The sequence below is a fragment of the Dioscorea cayenensis genome, chromosome 20 (assembly GCF_009730915.1).
Source record: "Dioscorea cayenensis subsp. rotundata cultivar TDr96_F1 chromosome 20, TDr96_F1_v2_PseudoChromosome.rev07_lg8_w22 25.fasta, whole genome shotgun sequence".
Taxonomy (NCBI): domain Eukaryota; kingdom Viridiplantae; phylum Streptophyta; class Magnoliopsida; order Dioscoreales; family Dioscoreaceae; genus Dioscorea; species Dioscorea cayenensis.
The window spans coordinates 14,589,455-14,598,757 of record NC_052490.1 but is presented as its reverse complement, the minus strand read 5'-3'; the positions used below and the strand labels follow the sequence as shown (position 1 = coordinate 14,598,757).

The window sequence follows — 9,303 nt, the reverse complement described above, 5'->3', positions numbered from 1 at the left end:
GGCTGACTTCCCCGAAGGAAAGTATCTACCAAGAAAAGCTTCGACCATCTCATTCCAAGTCATGATGGAGGCCTTGGGCAAGGAATGAAAGCCTTTCGCTTAGCTCTTCCCTTGAGAGAAAAATGGGAAAGCCCTCGGTGTAATAGCATCATCCGATGAGTCCGTTAATCTTTAGCATATCACACACCTCTAGGAAGCTCTCAATGTGACTGTTTGGATCCTCATCAGCAAAACTGTTAAATTGTGTAGACTGCTGCAATATATGGATGAATGCTAGCTTCAGCTTGAAGTTCTAAGCTGTGATAGGGGGACGCACAATACTCGATTGTGTCCCCAATATTGATGATGCAGCATAATCGGATAATTTTTACATTTTTCTCGTTACGTTACGCCATATTGTCAGATCCTTCAACTTCCAAACAAGCTATACTGGACAGTTTTTCCACAGGTTATTTCCCTCTTCTTCTAAGCGTACGCTCGAGCTCGGGATCTCCTTCAAGTAGTATCGAAGGGTTCCCTCGGATCATAAACCTAAAGTTGCACGCAAGAAAGAAAACAAAATCAGAAAGATGACAGAAAAAGAAACTGTGAAATAGAATGAATGGTAAATAGCTAAGAAAACAAAGTGCAAAGTATCTTTAAATGCCTATTACCCGGCAACAATGGCAAAAACTTGACAGGCTTCCCGCAAGTGCACCGAGTTATCGAAGTAATAAAATCCCAGGTGAGTGGGGTATCATATCCACAGGGAATCGGGAGTAAAATTACTTATATTGTCTATTAGCTAAGAGAAAAATGAATACTGATTTGTGTGATAAAATGTGAGATAACAAAAGTAAGAGAAGAAAAAAGTGAGCAAAAGTAAAGGACTAGGTAAGGCAATCGATAAAAGTGTGGTACCCGATAATGCTTCACCTAGGGTAATCGTTTCAAGTGCAAGAACCCTCTATTATTCTTTCTAACTAATGTGTTTATGAGTCATGGTGATCCTTTAATACATGGTTCTAAAACTAAGGTCAACCATGCCTAACCCTCTACATGTCCCAGAGGAGATATTGAACAATCTCTCAACCTCGGACTCATAAGAAGGATTGCAATGAGCTCAAGGGATTCCAAGTGATATAACTCTTCCAAAATTATAGACCTAACCTTTTGGTCCAGATGAAAGGCCCTTAGCCACAATTAAGCCCTAAACATTAAGATCACTTCACGATTCACTCCATTGTACTCGCAACTAGGACCCAGCGGAAGGTCATCCCTTAGCCCATTCACTCTACTATGGCTACAAAGAACACAAGGAACAGAGGTAGAATCTATCACATCGGAGGGCAAAGGGGACGCTCTTGTACCTTTCGACTCACCTTCTCAGCCCTCTACAATCTAGCTTTGTCTAACTCTCGTGGTGTGTCAGACACGCACAAGGGTTACCAACAAGAACTCTCAACCCTAGTGCCACTCTAAGGGAAAATTCATGCAATCAAGCATTCAAGATTGCAACTCAATGAAAACATCAATTATTAAAAGAATAATAAAGAGATTCAAAGAAATTAATATATCCTAGGGATCACACATCCAAGTACCTACTGGGGGTTTAGCTCTCCATGGAGCACAATACAAACGATAATGAAATCAAATAAAAAAGCAAACAATCCATAGGAAAACCCCCTTCATAGTCATGACGATGGCCTTGTGGAGAATCCTGTACTCGTCATCCAAGTATCCCTTTGTCTGGTATAGGATACACCTCGCCGAATCGATGTTGACAGAAGCTCCCCTACCAACCTTCTTCCAAACAGATCGCAATGTCGGAGCCATAGAGCCTCTGAAATCCTTAGCTAATATCTCTCAAAACAGTAGCAGAGGCCTTCTCGCAAGATGGGGAAAAGATGAAGAAAAGAATAATGAAATTGGGGCTGAAATCGGCTTTAAATAGGCTAGAATCGAGAATCCATACGGCCATGTGAATGGCCCTGTGGATTTTCCACACGCCTGTGTGAACTCTCTGTTTTCCTCTTATTCGGTCGGCTGTGAACAGTACCTACTACAGTGATTTACTACGATGATTTGCTATGGTAACATGCTATAATATCGTCCCGAAACACTCCCGAATCATTGCTCTCATCGAGGTAACATAAACAGGCACACATTTACGTCGTAGATCGCTTTCTTCTTCAATAAAGGACATGTTGGTAGAGATCTTGCTATACATGCACAAGCTGGAATGCTTGAATGTGACTGCCCTTGTGTCCCTCCAAATCATTGTTCTATCTTGAATACAAAGAGATTGGCATACATTCTCGTATCTTGGACCTGACTTATGTCTTCGCGTTTGAACCTTCTCAAGATTTCCTCCAAATGGTGCAAATATGATCCACATTGGCTTCTTTCTCTAATATTTAGCTTCACAAACCTACCTGCACGAAAGTAACATAAATACACACATATTAGCGTTAAAACCCAATAAAAGTAATACTCATCATAAGGAAAGAACACTTTGTATTCTTATCTCACAAGCACTTATTAATTATGCTTGCTAACTAATGCATTAATGAGTCATGGAGATCCTTTAATACATGGTCCCAAACCTAAGGTCAAACATGCCTAACCCTATACATGTCCCTGAGGAGAGATTGAACAATATCTCAACCTCGCAATTAGCTCTAGGGATTCCAAGTGATAAATCTCTTCCTAAATATAGACCTAACCTTTTGGTCCAGGTGGAAGCGCCCTAGCCACAATTAAGCCCTAGATGCTAAGATCACTTTACACTTCACTCCATTGCACTCGCAACTAAGCCCTAGCGGAAGGTCATCCCTTAGCCCATTTACTCTACTATGACCGAAAAGAACTTGAGGAAATGGAGGTAGAATAAATCACATTAGATGGGAAAGGGGACGCTCCTCTACCTCTCGACTCACCCTCTCAACCCTATCCAATCTAGCTTTGTCTAACTCTCGTGGTGTGTCACTCACACACAAGGGGTTACCAACAAGAACTCTTAACCCTAGTGTCATTCTATTTTGATAGTTCATAAAAATCAAGCATTCAAGATTGGAACTCAATAAAAAAACATCAATTATTGAAACCATAATAAAAAAAGCGTTCAATGAAAGCGAATACATCCTAGGGTTCACACATCCAAGTACCCTCTAGGGGGTTTAGCTCTCCATGGAGCTAGTTACAATCAATGAAATTGAATGTAAACATAAAAAATCCATAGAAAATCCCCTAGATAGTCATGGCGATGGTTATGTGGAGAGTCCTCTACTCGTCCAAGTGTCCCTTTGTTTGGCATAGGATACACCTCGCCGGATCGGTGACGACGAAAGCTCTCCCACTAACCTTCTTTCAAATGGAGCGCGATGTCGGAGCCATAGAACCTCTCCAAATCCCCAGCTAATACCTCTAAAATAACAAGCCGCAACCCTCTCTGAAGTTGGGGAAAAAGTTGGAGAAAAAGAATCTTTGAAATCGGGACTGAAATCGACTTTAAATAAGGGTGGAATCGGGCATCCACATTACCACAGTGGATTTTTCCGCATGCCCATGGAATATCCACACGGGCGTGGGTAATCTCCACGCGCCCGTGTGGATTCTCTGGAATTATGATTTTTGGCCGGCTGTAAATAGTAAATACTATAGTAATTTCCAACAAAGATTTGTTGCAATAACCTACTACAGTACCTGCCAAAAACACTCCCGAATCCACTTTTCATCGAGGTAACGTAAACGGGCACATGTTTACGTCATTGATCGCTTTGCTTCTTCAATGAGCGGCCACGTTGGTGGAGATCTTGTTATACATGCACAAGCCAAAATGCTTGAATGTGACTACACTTATGCTTTTCCAAATCATTGTTTTGACTTGAATACAAGGAGGTTGGCACACATTCTCGCATCTTGAACCCAACTTATATCTTCACGTTTAAACTTTGTCAAGATTTCCTCCAAATGGTGTATTTGCGATCAACATTGGCTTCTTTCTCTAATATTCGGCTTCACAACCTTACCTGCATAAAAGTAACATAAATACACACATATTAGCATTAAAACCTGATAAAAGTAATGCTCATCATAAGAAAAGAACACTTCACATTCTTATCAAACAAGCACTTATCAGTGGTGAATCCACAAGGGCATGTGAATTCCCGATTCCAGTCCTATTTAAGGCTGATTTCAGCCCCGATTTCAACCCTGATTTCAGCATTCTTTTCTCCATCATTTTCCAACTTGAGAGAGGGCTATGGCTGGGTTTCTAGAGGTATTGGATAGGGATTTGGAGATGTTCTATGGCTTTAACATTGCACTCCGTTTGGGAGAAGGTTAGTGGGAGAGCTTTCATCCACACTGATCTAGCGAGGTGTATCTTAGGCCGGACAAAGGGATCCTTGGACGAGTAGAGACTTCTCCACAAGACCGTCATCACAACTATGGGTGGGGGGGGTTCTATGGATTTCTTGCTTTTACATTTGATTTCATTATCGATTGTAACTAGCTCCATGGAGTGCTAAACCTCCTAGTGGGTATTTGGATTTGTGAACCCTAGGATGTATTTGTTTCTCTAAACCTTTTTATTATGCTTTCAATAATTGATGTTTTTATTGAGTTCTAATCTTGAATGCATTGGTTGTATGAATACTCCCTTAGAGTGACACTAGAGTTAAGAGTTCTTGTTGGTAACCCTTGTGCGTGAGTGACACACCATGAGAGTTAGACAAAGCTAGATTGGAGAGGGTTGAGAGTGTGAGTTGAGAGGTAGCGGAGCTTCCCCTTTCGCCTCTAGTGTGATTTATTCTACCTCCATTTCCTCGAGTTCTTTGTGTTCATAGTAGAGTGCATGGGCTAAGGGATGATCTTCCACTGGGGCTTAGTTTCAGAGGCAATAGAGTGAAGCGTAGAAGTGATTTTAGCACCTAGGGCTTAATTGTGGCTAGGAACCTTCCACCTAGACCAAAGGGTTAGGTCTACATATAGGAAGAGGATTTATCACATGGAATCCCTAGAACTCATTGCAATTCTATACGAGTGGGAGGTTGAGGGATTGTTCAATCTCTCCTCCGGGACATGTATAGAGTTAGGCATGACTGACACTAGATTTGGGACCATGAATTAAAGGACATCCAGGACTCATTAATGCATTAGTTAGAAATCATAATAGAGTGTCTTGCACTTGAAATGAATGTCCAAGGCAGAACAATATCCGGGTACCCCATTTATATCTATTGCCTTACCTTCCTTTTACTTGTGATCTCTTTCTTGTCTCTTTTACTTTATTACATTACATTTTGTCACACAATCACTATTTATCTTTCACTTAGTTGAGAAACAATTCAAGTATTTTTACTCCATACTCCCTGCGGATATGATGCCCGCTCACCTGGGATTTATTACTTCGACACCCGTGCACTTGCGGTCACACGCATATTCGGTCATTGTTAGCTACATAGTTGAGGGTCTTCCCATTTTCCTTGAAGGGAGAGCAAAGCAATGGCTACATTTATTACATTGAGCATCGATCACTACTTGGGAAGAAATGGTAGAAGCTTTTCTTGCCCAATATTTTCCTCCTTGAAAATCTGCGATGCTCAGGAATGAAATATCCTCTTTTGTGCAAATGGAATTAGAGTCTCTTTTTAAGACATGGGATAGGTTCAAGGATCTCCTACGGAAATTTCCTCGGCATAGGTTCCCCAAATGGATGATTATTCAGACCTTCTACAATGGTTTGAACCTAAGCATGAAAAAATTACTTGATGCTACAAGAGAAGGTATGATAAGTTCTTGTGTACTAGTAATACGAAGTATTCTTTTCTTTTAGTGAGCATTATTTTTCTCAGATTTTATTGCTTATACATATGTATTTGTATTACTTATGTGCATATAGGGTTGTGGAGACAATTGTGGAAGAAAAGAGCCAAAGTAGATCGTGGATGCATTTTGTGATGGAATCTTAGAGTGAACAAATGCGAAGGCACAAGTTATGATCCAAGACATGGGAGTGTGTACCAATCTCCATTATTATCAAGCTAATATATATTTTGGAGGGGGACTGACAGGGTGCTCCGCAAGTGCACGGAGTTGTCAAAGTAATAAATCCCAGGTGAGTGGGGTATCGTATCCAGAGGGAGGAGTAGGAAATAAAAATACTTAAATTGTCTCTTAGCTACGTAGAAGATGAATAGTGATTTGTGTGTCAAACAATGTGGAATAACGAAAGTAAAATCAACAAGAAAGAAAGCACGAATAAGGAGAAGGTAAGGTAATCGATAAAGATGGGGTACCCGGGTATTGCTCTCTGCGGCTTTATAACGCTTGCACAACCACAGGGGCGTGTCAAAGTTATACCTGCCCGTGCGCCCGACCCACAGGGGCAGCCACACGCCCCTGTGCGCTCTCTGTTCGACCGAGAAGATTCACTAAGAGTTTCACACGGCCATGTAGAAATTCCGCACGGCCGTGGACTGTCACAGGCGCAACTCACAGGGGCATTCACACACCCCTGTGCGTTCTCGGGATAGAGAAGGAATCACCTGCAAAATCCACACGGGCGTGTGGAAAATACCCACGCCCGTGTATGGGCCACACAGTTGCCCACAGAGGCGAGTTCACGCCCCTGTGTGCTCTCGGAAAAATGTACTAAGTCTCTGCAGAATGGCACATGCCCGTGCGGAAATTTTGCACGGCGGTGTGATAATCATAGGGTTGCTCACAGGGGCGAGTTCACGCCCCTATGTCTTCTCTAGATGAGCTCGCAATACAACCCCACGGGCGTGTGGAAATTCCACATGCCCGTGTGTTTTCTCTGGATGACCTAAAAAAACTCTGCAGGCTCTGCAGAAATTTCCTGAACATGCTTACACATTCAGAGCCTGCCCTTTTATGCAACAAATACCAGTGAAAAACAATAGTAACAAGCTCAAGCGACCAAATCTTCGCCAAATCCTCATTGAAAACACAGGATGATATAAAAATCCACCAAGATGAATGCAGCACAACTAGTTCAAAAATGAAGACACCAACACTCAACAAGTTATTCATGCAAAACTAACTACAACTAGCAAAAACAGTAAACACTTGGGTTGCCTCCCAAGAAGTGCTTGTTTTACGTCACTAAGCTTGACGTACCTTGATAAACGCCTAAATGTATGTATTTTATATGTATTAATCTTGTATCTTTTGTGAATATGTTAACGAATTGATGCCCGTTTTATGTCTAAATTGGTTATTTCGGTGTTGCAGGTCTTAAATGAGTCAAACAATGCTCAAAATTGCAAATCGGATGAATTCGACATCAAAAATGACATTTTTGGGGTCCCGGCACTGTAGCGGCACTGTAGGAGGTCATTGTTCTTGCTGCGGGCATTTGGCTGGGAGTTTCACGGGCTCCATGCGCCCGCATGGATGCCCGTGAGGTTTGCTGGAAATTCTCAAGCCTCGATACTGTAGCAAAAACACTGTAGCACCGGCAGGTTTTTGGCCATTTGGCTGTGAGCTTCACGGGCTCCATGCGCCCGCATGGAGCCCGCATGGACTGACGGGGTATATAAGAAGCTGATTTCTTCTAGGGCAAGGGGAGGAGTTTTTGGGAGAGTTCTTCAAGCCGATTTTCACCAGTCTTTGAGAGGCAAGATTACATGTTTTGGAGAAGGGAAATCTAAGGGAGAAGCTCGGATTTGGCTAGATCTTCATCGATCTTTTCTTTGGGAGTTTGTAGACGACGAGGGAAGCCGCCCACCATTGCGGCATCCGTGGAAGCCTTTCCACCTAGCTTGGCTTGTCTTCCTTCTTCCATTGTTTGAGGGAGTTTTTATTATGCCATTTGTAGTTGTTTGCATGGATTTGTTGCTTGGATTTGTTTGTATGGACGAGTAGACTCCAAGGTCACCGGATGCCGGTGAACCTTGGGGTGAACTTGTGTATTTGGATGATTTAAGTTTGTTTATTGCAATTGTTGTGCTTTGAGATTCATTCTTGGTGCATTTGATGTGTTGCTTACATGAGAACTCTGTAAACCAACTGCTAGGTTGTACTTGGTAGCGTGACCATCGCCCTTGTACTAGACACACCAAGTTTGGAAGGGATTCGTATGTCGAATCGCCGTGACCATCGGGTGATTCATGCCCCTCCACCATTAGGGGCTAGACCAAGTTGTGTTCCGGCTCTAATTAGGGATTTCCCCACTTGTTAATGCAATCGTATGAGGATTTGATCGGGAAGAAATTGCGTGTCAATACTTATACCGGATTAGGGGTCAATGGCGTGACCATCGGGTTGACCTAATCTAGGAAATGTCTAGGGTCCAAACCTTCAATTGCATGACATTCTTAGCATCCCCGTGCACTTTAGTAGCCCCTAGGGAATCCGCATCTGTGATCGTTCCTTTCCCCTGATTTTATACCCCTCTCCATATTTTAGTCTCCACTTGTAGTTCTTTTACTTTAATTAATAGAATAGAGAAACCTTTCGAATCTGTCGGCTAGACAATAAGCGAAGAGGAAGTAAGGGTAGATCCTTGGTCCCAGGGAATACGACCCTCTCGTGCGAGCACGAGAGGTATTACTTGACGACTCCGTGCACTTGCGGATCGCACTCATCAAGGTTTTGGCGCCGTTGCCGGGGACCCACAAGGAATACTCGGAAAACTTAGAGTTTATTGATTTAGCCATTTTTTTTTCTTTTATTTTGTTCATCTGCTTCTTTTTGTACATATTTCTCCATTCATTTGAAATTATTCTCCACTTTAAATGTTTTCTTTGTCTGACACTTCCTAGTTATTCATTATCCACTATCATTAATGGATGCAGCTAGTGGTTGGAGTGGTGCCTCCTATTTGCAAATCCCATGTTCGGATTTGCCACTTGAATCTCTAACGGAATTTGAACTAGAAGGAATGATGAGTTCACACATTTTTGACATTTGGAGACGGACTGAACGTTACAATGTGACTGGAGCTGTACCACTGGGAGAGCATGATGTGCAAGACCTATTCACGCATTATCTGGAATCCGATAGTGTGTTGCCAGTTGCTGAGCTTCTTCCACCTAATCTTCCCCCCATCCCTATTCATGAGAAAGTGAGGAAATATTCTGATGCCTTTGGCATACCAGTTCATCAATTTGATGAGGAAATTGATTTTTTGTCGGGAAGTAGCTCAGGATCATCCGAATGTGAGATTCATGCTATGGAATAGTGCGTGGATAGTAGCAGCTCCACGGAAGACGAGTGTAGAGGATTCGAGGATATTGATCTTGGGAAGTTTGGGAGACTAAAATCATCAATCGAGGAACCGCCGGAACTAGAACT

General features: G+C 42.4%; 1 non-coding gene across 1 annotated transcript; it reads right to left on the bottom strand.

Annotated features, from left to right (window-relative positions):
* Window positions 1-5,581: 5,581 nt before the first annotated feature.
* LOC120252244 lies at window positions 5,582-5,688 on the bottom strand. Its single transcript, XR_005533790.1, has one exon. It is a non-coding gene; the product is annotated as a small nucleolar RNA R71 (small nucleolar RNA).
* Between the last annotated feature and the right edge of the window lie 3,615 nt (window positions 5,689-9,303).